Below are 14,427 nucleotides of genomic sequence, written 5' to 3' on the forward strand. Positions count from 1 at the left end.
TTATCGTCACACCCCTTCCTGTTGCAGATGCTTTGACTCGTTCTGCCATCTATTCTTTCAGTGACTGTAAGAATTGGGGACCCTGCTTCTGTTTTAGTATTTTGCAAATCCTGTAGAACTGTGTTTTTAAAGTTTTGCTTTACACAACACATATCTTTTCCCTCTTCATCTTAAACCTTTTTTTTTTTACCCCAAGGGGAATATAATGTTAAGAAAACGTGTACTCCTAACTGGAAGTCAGTGTTCGGTGTGACACTCATTCTTTCCCTGCTTGTAGGACTACCAGGGGAATAAAATAATAATCATTTTTTAAAAAAATGCAGAACCAAACTTAATTCAAGTCTCAAAAGTTTTGGGTTCTATTCTGAGGGCTTGCTTTAATTCACAGCAAGACCAATGGGCGTTTTTTCATTGACTTTGATGGGAGTTGTATTTTGACATTATGGTAGTCAAATGGGTTCTAAATTTGGCTATTTGGGTTCTTCCATCTTTAATAGAAAATTAAATGTCCCAGAAATGCCATTTTACGTGTGTGATTCATGCGTTTCCATGGCCCATAGCACTATGGAGGCACTCTAATATTTCAGAAGAAAAACTTCCTCTGTGGATCCAAAGATTATACCTGCCTTATTTGAAATGCCGAACTAGTTCTACTTCAGTCAATTGGACTGCGTAGCTGAGTATGGCAAGAAAGATTGGGCCCTAAAAGAACAAGTATGTCCATGCAGTTGATGTCTCAGAAAGAGGCCTAAGAGCATCTCTGATACAAAGCGAGCAGCCCATAGCATGTCCTAGTGGATCCCTGGCAGCCACAGAAAGGGAATATGCTCAGACAGAAAAGGAGCTAATGGCTGTGCTCTTTCAAATGGAATGATTCCATCAGTTCTCCTTTGGGCGCAGGGTGGGCGCGCAGGCTGATCACAAACCATTACAGAGCATCATGAGGAGACCACTGCTGAGTGCACCCAAGCAACTACAACACTTGTTATTGAGACTCCTGTCCTATGAGGTGAGGCTAAGGTAGTGCCCCGGAAAGTCATTACTGGTGGCAGATGCGATGAGCGGGGCATACCTTGCAAAGTACAACTCTGTTGGCTCTGTGGAACAGGAGATAGAAATTATCAGCATGCTACAATGTGTTCACACCTCTGTGGGAGGCTCCAGACGATCCAACAAAGCACTGAACAGGAAGAGTTGCTATAGGCAGTAAAACGATACATACTCCAGGATTGGCTAGAACAAGTGCCACAGGAGGTTACCTCCTACTACCAGGTGAGAGATGAGCTCATGCTTCAGACCTGAGGATAGAAGCTTGTCTGAGGTGAGCCAGGAAGCATATCTGCTGGCCAGGCATGAATGCTCAGTTGAGAGCAAACATGGAACAGTGCCCGGTGTGCAGAGAATATAGTAATCAATAACAGAAGGCGTCTCTACACCTTATGAAATTCCAACCTTGCTCTGGGAAAAAGAATAGATATTCACTGTTAATGACAGGAAGTACGGGCCACAGTAGGTTATGACTCCCATTTCTGGGAGGTGGATGATCTGGAGGACAATCGGGTAAGAACTGTGATCAGGAAACTTAAAGGCAAATGTTGCAAGGTATGACATACTTGGCACTGTGCTCAGGCCACAATGTACTCCAGCAGAATTCAAATGATTCAACACCAAATGGGAATTTGAGCACAAAATGTCTTCCCCTGGTTACCCACAAAGCAACGGGAAGGCAAAGTTGGTAGGAAAGACAACTAATGGCAAAGGCAAAACAGACAGAAAGGAATCCCTACTTGGCAATGTTGGACCATCACAATACACCCTCCCAGGGACTGGATAGTTGCTCAGCACAGAGACTTATGGGGCAGAGAATCAAGACTCTGCTTTCCATGATGGGTAGTCTGCTGCAGTCCTGAAGAGGAACAATGGACAATACACAGAAGTAATTAAGAGAACACCAAGCTAGAGAGACAGCCGGCTACAGCCAAGGGCCTGAGGCCACTACGGACAAGGAAGCAGATCCGGGTCCGGCCATCGAATAGCCACACAAATCAATGGCAAAAGGCAACAGTCCAAGCTGAAATGGGACACAGGTCATACGAGACAGCTACAGGCTCAGGACAGCAGTGAAGACAAAACCAAAGACAACTGTGGAGTAGTGGCACACAGCTGGCACACGTGGACAGATAAAGCAAGCCCAGGAGCAGGAGGCCATAGAAACAGCTTGAGCCATCAGCAGGCCTGGTGAAGGAGAGTCAAAGGAAACAAGGAATATGAGCAATACAGAGGACCAACAGGAGGCTATCCAACAGAATGAAGGTAGCAACAGGGTGGAAACAATTCCCCCACCAACAGCAATAACACAAACAAGTTGTAAGAGACTGGTTCAAAGACCAGCACACTTGAAAGAATGAGGCATAACAGGCCTGTAGTGGGGTGGCTGCCCCACTCCAAGGTAAAAAAAACATTAAGAGCAGCTGAGGGGGGCTGGCAAGGTAGTTGGCCCCAGGTATGTCTGGCTTAATCAGGCCACAGCTTGCCTGGATTAAAGAGCAGTGGGGCCAGGAGACAGAGTCTTACTCTAGCCGGGGAGTGGGAAGGGCTAGCTGCAAAGTACCTGAAGCAGAGCAGTGCTGGGGAAAAGGGCAAGAGGAGCTGGGGAGCTCCAGCCTTGCAACTCCCCAGGCTGAGGCCTTGTGCAAGGCCTAAAGATGTACTGGGGCTGCAGAGGTGTAGCCCAGGGATAGGCAAAGGCAGCTGGTCCAACCCCCTTGCCAATGATGAGTGGCCATTACAGACTGCGGTCTGCCCCAGTGAGCGGGGGCTAGATGATGACTGGCAGTAGCCACTGAGGCAAGGTGGGGATAGAGGGTTGGGGGTTCCCCTGGGAGGGGAGACCCAGAGTGTGGGGGTACTGCTGGGGCAGAACCCCAAGGTAACAGGGCACTTGGGTCCGGTAGGGACACGAGGGCCTGAGGCAGGCAAGACACTGGCCAGCAGGAGATGCTCCATGGCTGGAGGTTGAGCTAATTCCTAAAAGACCAGCGGGAGGCGCCGCACTGGTGAGTCTTGACTCTGCTACAAGGCCACAGTTAGATGGCAATAAAGGCATGACCTTTAGGTGGGCTATGAGCTAGTAACCTTTGGCTCCAGTAAGTCAGAACATGCCTGCACAAAAGATACAACAAAAATTGTTTTAAGGAAAGTTGTAGCAACCTGAATAGAACTTGGAAGTCAGAGCACAGGTTGCAGGAGGGGAGTTTGGAGGATGCACCAGGAAGTCACATGTATAGATTGCATGCTGCAGTTGGAGCATGTCTGTAAATAGTTCTCTTAACAAAAAGAGCCAGTTTAGTTTTACGAGCATAGAGTCTTTTCATGTTCTTAGTCAGCATGAAGTACATGGAGCACTTGGCATTCTCTACTCTAAGTTTAGGAATAGGATGTTTAGGGAAAACTGCATATACCAAGGTGAAGTTGTTTATTTTGGTGAGGCAAAAGTGGCAAGAAGGCTCGCCAATGGCGCGGGGGAGGGGGGAAGCGGGGGAGGGCAAAGGCGGCAATTGCCCAGTGTCCCGGGCAATTTAAAAGGGCTTGGCAGCCTCCGGCCGCCGCCGATAGCGCAGCGGGGCGAAGGCAGGCTGCCTGCCCACCCTCACTCTGTGCTGCTCCCGGAAGCAGCCGGCACATCCCTGCAGCCTCTGCGGAGGGGGGTCTCCTCCCACTGCCTCCTGCCCCCACCCCGAGTGCCAACTCCACAGCTCCCATTGGCTGGGAACTGCGGCCAGTGGAAGCTGTGGGGGTGGTGCCTGTGGGCAGCGGTGCATGGAGACCTCCTGGGCCCAATGCCTAGGAGCCGCTGCCAGGGGGGTGTGCCGGTCACTTTCAGGAGCTGCCAGAGGTAAGCACCTACTCCCTGATCCCCTCCTGCACCCCAACCCCCTGCCCCAGCCTAGAACCTGCACCCAAACTCCCTCCCAGCCTGCACCCCTTGCCATAGCCTGGTGAAAATGAGTGAGGGTGGGGGAGAGTGAGTGACAGAGGGAGGGGAGATGGAGTGAGCAGGGGGGCAAGGCCTCAGAGAAGGGACAGGACAGGGGCGTGGTCTCAGGGAAGGGATGGGACAGGGGGCGGGGCAAGGGTGTTTGGGTTAGCCCAATTAGACAGTTGGCAACTCTATCGGGCGGGCATGTGAAAACCCTGGCTGTCCAGGAAGAGCGTGCCCAGCAGCGCAGCTTGCTGGGCACCAGCCAGCACAGGTGCAGCACCGCCGAAATATCAGGTGGATCACGTCTGCACGGGTGCGGCTTGTGTGTGCCTGGGCCCCATTGACTGTTCTGTCCTGAGGCCTGGAATTGCTGTCGGTGGGCGTGGTGGCAAGTTTTTAAAGGTGATATTTGACTGTAAACCTTAATACATGACATGTAGCTTTTGTAATGTAACGCATGACATCTAGTTTTGCTGCAATCTATCATACTGTCCTTTAGAAGACAAAAGATTGCCTGAAAAATATACTTTTGACAATGAACCAGTAAAAATATATTGTTTTCTTTCAGTGGAATAATGGCTTGAATTAGAATATTTCTGGGTAATATAGAACTATGTATAATTTTGAAACACTGTATTGCTTTTTTTTAAAATAAGACTAGTTAGAGACTCTAATGACATACTTAATTATAGATTAAACAAAATACAAAACAGACAAGTGGGTAATATTTTCAAAAGCACCCTAATGACTTATGTTTAGATGGTAGGATTTAGGCTTCTAAATCACTTGGTGCTTTTGAATTCCCCTCCTCTCCAATAACTATAGTTTTCCTCCATCTGAAACTTTGGCCAAAGATCTATTTGCTGCAGGAGAGGGGGAATAGGGCTGCCAAGGAGTTGTATTCATTTCCCAGATTGTCTGTCTGGATCTGCCCCAGCCTCATCCCCACAGTAAGTTAGAGTAGTCTAGGGGTTGCTCTAACCTGCACCAGAAAGGAAAGATCCTCAAGGAAGCATCCACAGCTAGGGAAAGCCTGAACACTGTGGCCCTGATCAACAAAGATACTTAGGTGCCCAAGTCCCATTTTTAGGTACCACTGTGATCCACAAAACTCCCACTCAGCTACCACCGAATCTTGTAAGCACCTAAACTCACTTGACACCTAAGTGTTTGCAGTAAAAGTTCCCATGACACCTATATTTCTGTCTCTGAGCACGCACACTGCTGCCTTCCTCTAGCATGGGGTGCTTCCTCCCCTGAGCCCCAGAGTGATTCACAACCAGGGGAAACTGGGTGCTTCTCCATCTAAATTGTGTGTTGGGCATGATCCAATAGGCATGCTCAGATGCTGCCTAAATCCACACAAACCAGCCCAGGGAAGGAGGACTTCCCTGATATCCTTTAGGCCAGTGGTTAGAGCACTCACCTGATGAGGAGAAGGGATTTGAGCAGGACCGTACCACCTCTCTGGCGAGTGCCCTACCCCCTGGACTATGGAATATTCTGCCCTCTTGAAGTTGGTCCACTTTAATTAAAAAATTGAATATTGATTTGGCCGGAGACTGAGAATGACACTCCTGCCCAGTGGTTGGGGCATTCACCAGAGAGGTGGCAGATCCCTGTTCAAATCCCTCCTTATCTGTCAGATGGGGTACTTGAACTGATGGTCTCCCACATCCCAGGTGAGAGCCCTGACCAGTGGGCTGCAGGTAAAAGGGAGATTCCTCTTGCCCTCCCAGCTGCTTTGTGTAGCTTGAGGTGGCCTCTGAGTATGCCCACCTGATTAGGCCCCATACGTGAGTTAGGTGGAGAAGCACCTATCTTCCTCTGGTTTATGGGCCTCTAGCAGAGATAAGCTCCTCCCTGTAGCCTGGACTTGGGCACTTGTGTCTGGGAGAGGGCGGGCATAGGAAATATACCTCTCATCAGCATCTCCTATTGGCTAGCTTAAGTAGCTCCCAGCCTAATGTGTTGGCTTTTGTGGATCCCATTCTAAGGCACATGTCTCTCCCCATTCATTATATAAGGAGCCCAGGCATCTGACTCAGGCCTTGTGGATCGCAGGTTGTTCCTGTGATTTTCTAGATGCCTAAAAGTCAGGTGTTGTGCCTTTGTTAGGCCCCTTTATGGATCCAGGCCTGTGTGCTTTGGCCACACCCCCTCCTTGCTCCCAACATTGGCCCCAATAGTAGGAGCAGTAGGGGAAGGTCGACTAAGAACCTGCTATGCCGAGCTGTACGTCTGCTGGGAACTCCCCATGCCTTATGAATCCTCAGTTACAGAGATATAGATAGTTTCCTTTCCCAACGGAGCAGAGCAGGGCTGAAAATTTGTCCCTTTGTATTACATATAGTTCGGTATATGCAGTAGACCTAGCTACATGAAATGAATGTAACTACACATTGTTAATGCTGCTATAAGTAAGCAACAACAACAAGAGAGGGTGGTGTTTGTTTTGTTTCATGTTCAATAATATACAGAAAGTGTGGATGCGCCTTAACATATTGGAGGTGCATGTTCGGATCACTTCATTCCTGTTTCCCTATCAGGAAAATAATGATAGTGATCCTTCCCTTTCTTTTTTAAAGTGCTTTGAGAGGTCTGGATGAAAAGAGCTATGTAAGAGGTAAGACTTACGATTATTACCATCATTGTTATTGACATTTCCTGTCTATATTTTAATGTGGTAGAATTTGTTATATATATGTCCTCTAAGAATGAACCTGACTTGCATTCATGTGAGTTAGTGAGTGAAAAAGTGAATTATTTTGTTAATTCCCCATAGGAAAAAAGAAAAGGGTCTCTGCATACTCATACGTGTCAGGAAGCTCAAATGATGTGAAGAGGTCTTGAGTTACTCAGCAATTAACCTTTTGTGGGATATGGGGAGGTGATCATTAAAACACTGATCTGAGCGGTGGGGGGGGGGAGGGGAATTGCTACATGACATAATTAGATGACATCATCTCAAGAACACACAGCCTGAGCTATTGGTCTTTCTTGCAGGGTCATGAAATATGCTTAGAGGATAGGCTGTAATAAGGATGGTTAGCCAGGGCTTCGTACAGCTGTACTCGTGGTCTTCTGAAAGACAGGAAGGAGAAATGGGCTGTGGGGAGATAAGCAGAGGGATTCCTCTTGCCCACTCCTCTGGGTAAGGTGTCTCTCAGTTGCTCCAAGCAAAGGTCAGGGCTCCATTTGTAAGAATGGGTGTTTGTGAATCTTATTAAATCTCTACTTTATTGTTATGAACATAAGCATCCATCGATTCATAGATATTAAGGCCAGAAGGGATCATTGTGATCATCTAGTCAGCTCTCCTGGATTAACACAGGCCAGAGATATTTTACCCAGTGGTCAAGCCCATAATTTCTAGTTGAACTGGAGCATATATTTTAGAAATATATCCAGTCTTGATTCAACTATTCAGGTGATGGAGAATTGCCACACTGGATCAAACCAATGGTATATGTAGACCAGCACCCTGTCTCTGAGAGTGGCCAGCACCAGAGGTTTCAGAGGAAGATACAAGAAACTCCATAATGCATAATTATGGATTAAACTGCTAATAGAGAAATGTTCTTTTTAACCCCATCCATGAAGTGGTTGGTTTATGCCCTGAAGCATGATTTTATATCCCTTATTAAAAATACATTTTTATCCTCTAATGTAACTGCAGATGTTCTCATTATCCACATTAACGTCTTATTTTTAATCATGCTAGAATATCACACAAGCCTCTCTTCCGCACCTCTCTTTAACAAGCTACCCTCTTGCAGCACTGTTAGTGGTGGATGTTCGGTGTAATGATCTGGAGGGGCTAGATCAAGGTGCTGGAAGGCTGGCATCCTTCCAGAAGCTGAGATAAGTGGCCTGTTACAGTAATGGTAGGATGTGTGTCTGTGGGTGGAGGAGAAGAGGATATGAACTGCGCGGTGGCTTCACTTTTCCATTTCCTTGCTCTTGTGGGTTCGTGTCAGGCATGTGTTATGAAGTCTTATGAAACTTGGCTTGAGAGTCTTATACTGATAATTATTTCTGTTAACACATAGGGCTTGATTTTGTTTGCTGTGGTTATGAGATCAGCCTCATTTACATTAGTCGGACAACTACGGGAGCACAGAATTCAGGACTGAGCCCATACATTGGGGAAAAACGGAGGGAAATGGATTTGGTATTTTCTGAAATAGAAATCACTTTCCCTGTGCCTGGGAGTCACCAGAGACCTCAAATAAAAAGCAATCTGTCAGTGGTTAGGTGACACTTCAAAATGAACGTTTTCTCCTCTATGGAATAGCGTAAGGAGCGGGTTCTGATTGGAAGAACAAAAACGCCACAAACGAGACATCTGCACTAAATTAATTGAGGCACCTATCCACATTACATGATATTTTCTCTTTTAAAAAAGGGAAACCAACCCAGAAATCAGCCTTTCATAAATGGAAGAAGGACAGAAGTATATCTACAAACTTGCACAGAGATTGGAAGCTCTTTTGGTGGCCCACAGGGAAGCTTTAGGAAGGTAATTTTGCTACCAAACGAGTGTTCAAAAGGATGAACTAAACATGCTTTCAAAATGTATGATTGCTGTAAGTAATTCAAATTACCTACTCTAGCTCATATTACATCTTTCTGTAGAGATCACAAAAGCACTTAATTTTTTACCTACAGTGTGGCAGAAATCCCTGAGGAAAGTCTAAATCAATTTACAAGCACTGCCATGAGAAATATTGTGAGAGTACTGTAACGCTACCACCCAGCACACCTATAGTTAAAGGTCTGACAGCATTTCCTCCATTTTGTAAAGCCTTTTGTTCAGACATTTATCACTGAGACCTGCAAAAATTCACTCCAGGCTGTAGCTTGGCAGAGAAGGGTTCAGCCAAGGAACACTATTTCTTGGCAGTTTGTCCTCTTTTTTAAAGTTATGATTGAAAAAGGAGCTAAGCGCTCTGTGGTTTCCGAGCCTGCGTGTGCTCCTATTACTCAGAAAGTGACTTTGATTTGTAGAATGAAATTGTGCGGGTTCTTAGTCTAGAATGTTGGTTATTTTTTAAAAATTTAGAGATTTTGTGGCAATTGCAGATACTATAGACTGTGCAGCATATTCTCTTTGAAATATGAAAACTTCCATAAATGCTGTGGCCCAAACAACCTTCACTCAGGTAAAACTCCCAGTAACTTCAGCAGGAGGATTTGATTGATTAAGGACTGCAGTCCTTACCACTGCTACAGCATTCTGTCTGTAACCCACAAAACATAGGAATGGCTGAGCAGAAACTTTGCAAAAACCCCAGAAACCAAACAACTCTTCTCTGGTTTCAAGTTTTGTTACAAAATAGAAACTCTGCTCAGGTCTGTTGAAAGGGTTGCAGACAGGGCTGGCCTCACCATGAGGCAAACTGAGGCGACCGCCTCAGGTGCCAGACTGTGCGGGGCGCCACTAGGACCCAGAGTGTAGAAAATTGTGTCTGCTGCTGGTACATATGTATTCTCTCTGCTCTAGATGCACAGAGATAGTGGAGTGCTGTGCTGGAGGAAAGAGGGCACAAGAGACATAACAGGCAGGCAGGCGAGAAGGTGAGAGGGAATAACAGAAAGCAGCAGCAGCTGCAGGGAGAGAGAGGAGGAGGAGCCTCTTATGTACCTCTCTAGCACCCCTAGGAGCCTGGACTGATTAACACCAGCTTCTCAGGGAGCTTCCTATTTCCTGCTGCTTCCCTGAACCCACTTGAGGAGAACAGGCAGTCAACTGAAGTAGTAGGAGTCAGTTAGGCCCTTAAGATACTGATATCTTCCCTCACTCAGGCCTTGCTACCAGCCTGCTTATTTGTCCCCCTCAGCTGAGTGTTGAGAGCCACTATAGCTGGCACAGAACAGCAGTCATGAGTGAAAGAAGAAAACGCCCCTCTGGGGCAGCATTCAGAAAAAGAAAGAAAGCAAAGGAAGCTTTTCTATCTAAGCAGGAAGGAGCTCTCCTGAGATACATAGACATAAATGTTCACGGTGAGCCTTCCGGCCCCAGTGAGGATGTGACTGGTGAGGAGATGCCTGATCTTCCAGTTAGTCAAAGGGCAGGTGACCTGGCAGCTACTGCAGCATCCATATCTCCATCTCAAATGGATGTAACCATACACATTCCTAAAGAAAAGTGTAGATCAGAGAAGAGTGTGGTGGAGGCGCAAGAAACAGCTGCTGCTGAGTTTAGTTCCTTAAGTCTAGATGATCCAGGACTGTGTCCCACTTGAGCAGTAGCCTGAGGGACTTCCTTGTACTGCATAGGCCACAGCAAGTGAAAAACTTCATGTTCCCCAAAGACAATGAAAAGAGAAGTTTCCATCCAACACATTACTGGCATGAAATCCCCAATGGTCACAAAGTGGAGAGGCCATGATTTATGTTCTCAAAATCCCAGAATGCTTCATACTGTTTTTGTAACAAACTCTTCCAGTCTAATGTTCCAGCCACATTGGGTTCTACAGGAACAAAGGACTGGAAAAATCTGGCTAGAAATCTGGCATGCCACGAGAAGGCAGCATATCACCAGAGAGCATTCCATAGGTGGAAAGAGCTTGAGATGAGACTAAGGTTAAAGGCCACCATAGATGATTGGCATCAAGAGAAGATTGCATCAGAGAGTCTCTTTACTGGCAAGATGTTTTGAAAAGGCTCATTGCCATTGTGAGAATGCTTGCTACCCAAAACCTAGCACTGCATGGCACTTCAGATCAGCTGTATGTGCCAAACAATGGAAACTTCCTTAAAATTGTGGAGCTGATGGCTGAGTTTGATGCTGTACTCCAGGAGCATCTAAGAAGAGTCACCACCCAAGAAATGTATACACACCACGACCTCGGAAAAACAATTCAAAATGAGATCATACAGTTACTGGCAACAACAGAAGATTGTGGCAGATTATTATTCTGTTATTCTATTCTATTATTAACTCTGTTATTCTGGACTGCACACCTGACATCAGCCATACGGAACAAATAACTTTAATGGTGCATTTTGTTACAACCACAGAACCTAGTGAAAAATGTCCCTGCAATGATAACTGTCAGAGAGCATTTTCTAGAATTTATTGACATTGATGATACTACAGGAGTTGGTATGACAAATGTGCATCTTAAAAAGCTGGAAGATATGGGAATTGCGATAGTCGACATGAGAGGTCAAGGCTACGATAACGGTGCCAACATGAGAAGAAAGAACAGAGGAGTGCAGACACAGATCCGAGAGTAAAACCCTCAAGTTTTTTTGTCCCAGGCAGTTCTCATTCATTGAATTTGGTGGTCAGTGATGCAGCATCAGCTTCTAGTGAGGCTGCTGAATTTTTTAATGTAATTCAAAGCATCTATGTATTTTTCTCTGCATCAACTCATCGATGGCAAATTTTGAAGCAACTTCTGGGAACATCCTCTCTGACACTGAAACCACTGAGTGCCACAGGATGGGAAAGTCGAGTGGAGGTGATAAAGCCTATCAAACACCAAATTGGGAAAATAGATGATGCCATAGTTGCCATTATGGAGGATAATGCTATGACAGGTTTCAGAGTAGCAGCCATGTTAGTCTGTATCCGCAAAAAGAAAAGGAGGACTTGTGGCACCTTAGAGACTAACAAATTTATTTGCCCATAAGCTTTCGTGAACTACAGCTCACTTCATTGGATGCATGCAGTAGAAAATACAGTGGGGAGATTTTATATACACAGAGAGCATGAAACAATGGGTGTTACCATACACACTGTAACGAGAGTGATCAGGTAAGGTGAGCTATTACCAGCAGGAGAGAAAAAAAGCCTTTTGTAGTGATAATCAAGGTGGGCCATTTCCAGCAGTTGACAAGAATGTGTGAGGAACAGTGCGGGGAGGGGGAATAAACATGGGGAAATAGTTTTACTTTGTGTAATGACACATCCATTCCCAGTCTTTATTCAAACCTGGAACTGTTCATGGGAGAACAGCGGCAGAGAGAAATGTAATAACCAGAAACATACATAACTTCAAATTTCTGTGTGGCTTAGTGTTGTGGCATGACGTACTGTTTGAAATAAATGGTGTAATCAAGAGACTCCAAGGTGTTGACCTTGATATATCTGGAGCAATGGAACAACTGGACAAAGCGAAGGCATACCTACAGTCTTACCGGTCAAATGAGGGATTTCAAAACATTCTGAAGAGTGCACAGAAGTTGGCAGAGGAACTTCACACTGAAGCTATTTTCCCACCCATTCAAGAATACAAGAGTCACCGAAGATGATGACATTTTGATAACGAGGCACGGGATAATCCCATAAGAGACCCCAAACAACAATTCAAAGTTCAGTTCTTTACCAGGTGCTAGATTGTGCAAAACAGTCAGTTGAAGAATGTTTCATGCAGTTCAAGGAACACAGCAGTGTATTTGGGATGTTGTATGATATTCCAAAACTCCTCACTATACCTGAAGAAGTCCTACACCAGCAATGAAGGGCACTAGAGACAGTGCCGATACATGATGACATGCGCAATATTGATGTGAGTGATTTAGGTGATAAACTGAAAGCCCTTTCAAGATAGATTTCAGCAGGATCAATTCCAAAGGCTGTTCTGGAATATACGTGCATAAATAAGATGACCACCCTCTTTCCAAATGCTTTTGTTGCTCTGTGCATACTTCTAACACTTCCTGTAACAGCTGCCAGTGGAGAACGCAGCTTCTCCAAGCTGAAGTTCATAAAACATCTACGCTCCACAATGACACAGGAGAGGCTGGTCGGCCTTGCAACCATCTCAATAGAGCATGAGCTGGCCCAGACTGTGGACCTTCAGCAGGCAAAGCAGTTCAAATCTTTGCCACCAAGAAGGCACAGAAAGGACCGCTTTGATTATTCAAGCAGATAAAAATGCCAGTGTTTACTATGCAGACAAGAAAAGTTACATTTGCTGTTCAGGCGTTTGAAAGTTAAGTGTTACTTAAAATTTTTGAACAAGGCATATTAAGTTGTTTGTTCTCCTTTATTGGGGTAGGTAGCAGAGCAGTACCATGAGAGGAATAGAACAGGAAAAGGCAGAATTGAGACCTTTCAAAGTTTTGGCCCAAGCGAGGGGGTATGGGGGCATCATTTGAGCTCCCCGCCTCAGGTGCCAAAATGTTGTGAGCCGGCCCTGGTTGCAGACCTCATGAGTGAAGCTGGGTCCAGTTTCAAGCAAAGTCTGTTCTGAGTTAGGGTTTTGACTTGAAACCTGGTGAAACCTTTTGCTGAGTTCTGCTTTGCATCAGGGTGAGTGTTAGGGGGGAGAGGGTGGTTGAATCCAAAAACTCAAACTCAGAGGAATGAACCTATGTGAAGTGAAAACCTAAAGGAGATTCTTCACACAAACCCCTGAGAAATGAAACTGCTGAGTTATGCATGGTTCTATGAATGGTACCTCATATGCTCTGTTTTAAACCACTTCTAAAAACACTAGGGGTGTGATCCTGGCCCCACTGAAGTTAGTAGCAGGAGCAAAGAGAACTCTCTTATGCCCCTTCTTCCACAATACTTTGAGTGTAACTGACCTTGCTGCTCCAGAACTGAGTGTTGACTCTCTAGACTCTCAGGGTATATCTACACTGCAGTGTAAGCCCAGGGTTAGTGGAACTCAAGTCAGCTGACCTGTGTTAGGGAACCCTGGGCTTGAGTGTCTACATTGTATTTTAACCCTGTCAGGGTTCCCTCCCCACTCTGAACTCTAGGGTACAGTTGTGGGGACCTGCATGAAAAACCCCCTAAGCTTATTTTTACCAGCTTAGGTTAAAAACTTTCCCAAAGCACAAATTTCGCCTTGTCTTTGAACAGTATGCTGCCACCACCAAGTGATTTAGACAAAGAACAGAGAAAGGACCAATTGGAGTTCCTATTTCCCCAAAATATCCCCCCAAGCCTTTACATCCCCTTTCCTGGGGAGGCCTGAGAATAAACAAGATGAGCACAAACCAGCCTTGGATTTTTAAGACCCAAAAAACCCAATCAGATTCTTAAAAAACAGGACTTTATTAGAAGAACAACAACAACAAAAATAAGAGAACAACTCTGTAAGATCAGAATGGAAGATAATCTTATAGGCAGTCAGATTCAAAACATAGAGAATCCCTCTAGGCAAAACCTTAAGTTACAAAAAGACACAAAAACAGGAATACACATTTCCTCCAGCACAGCGAATTTCACAAGCCAAAACGAAGAAAACCTAACGCATTTTCTAGTTAGATTACTTACTAACTTTACAGGAGTTGGAGGGCTTGCATCCTTGATCTGTTCCCGGCAAAGGTATCACACAGACAGACAAAAGCCTTTCCCCCCCTTCCAGATTTGAAAGTATCTTGTCCCCTCATTGGTCATTTTGGGTCAGGTGCCAGCCAGGTTACCTGAGCTTCTTAACCCTTTACAGGTAAAAGGACTTTGCCTCTGGCCAGGAGGG

Source organism: Chelonia mydas, chromosome 2 (genome assembly GCF_015237465.2).
Source record: "Chelonia mydas isolate rCheMyd1 chromosome 2, rCheMyd1.pri.v2, whole genome shotgun sequence".
Classification (NCBI taxonomy): Eukaryota; Metazoa; Chordata; order Testudines; family Cheloniidae; genus Chelonia; species Chelonia mydas.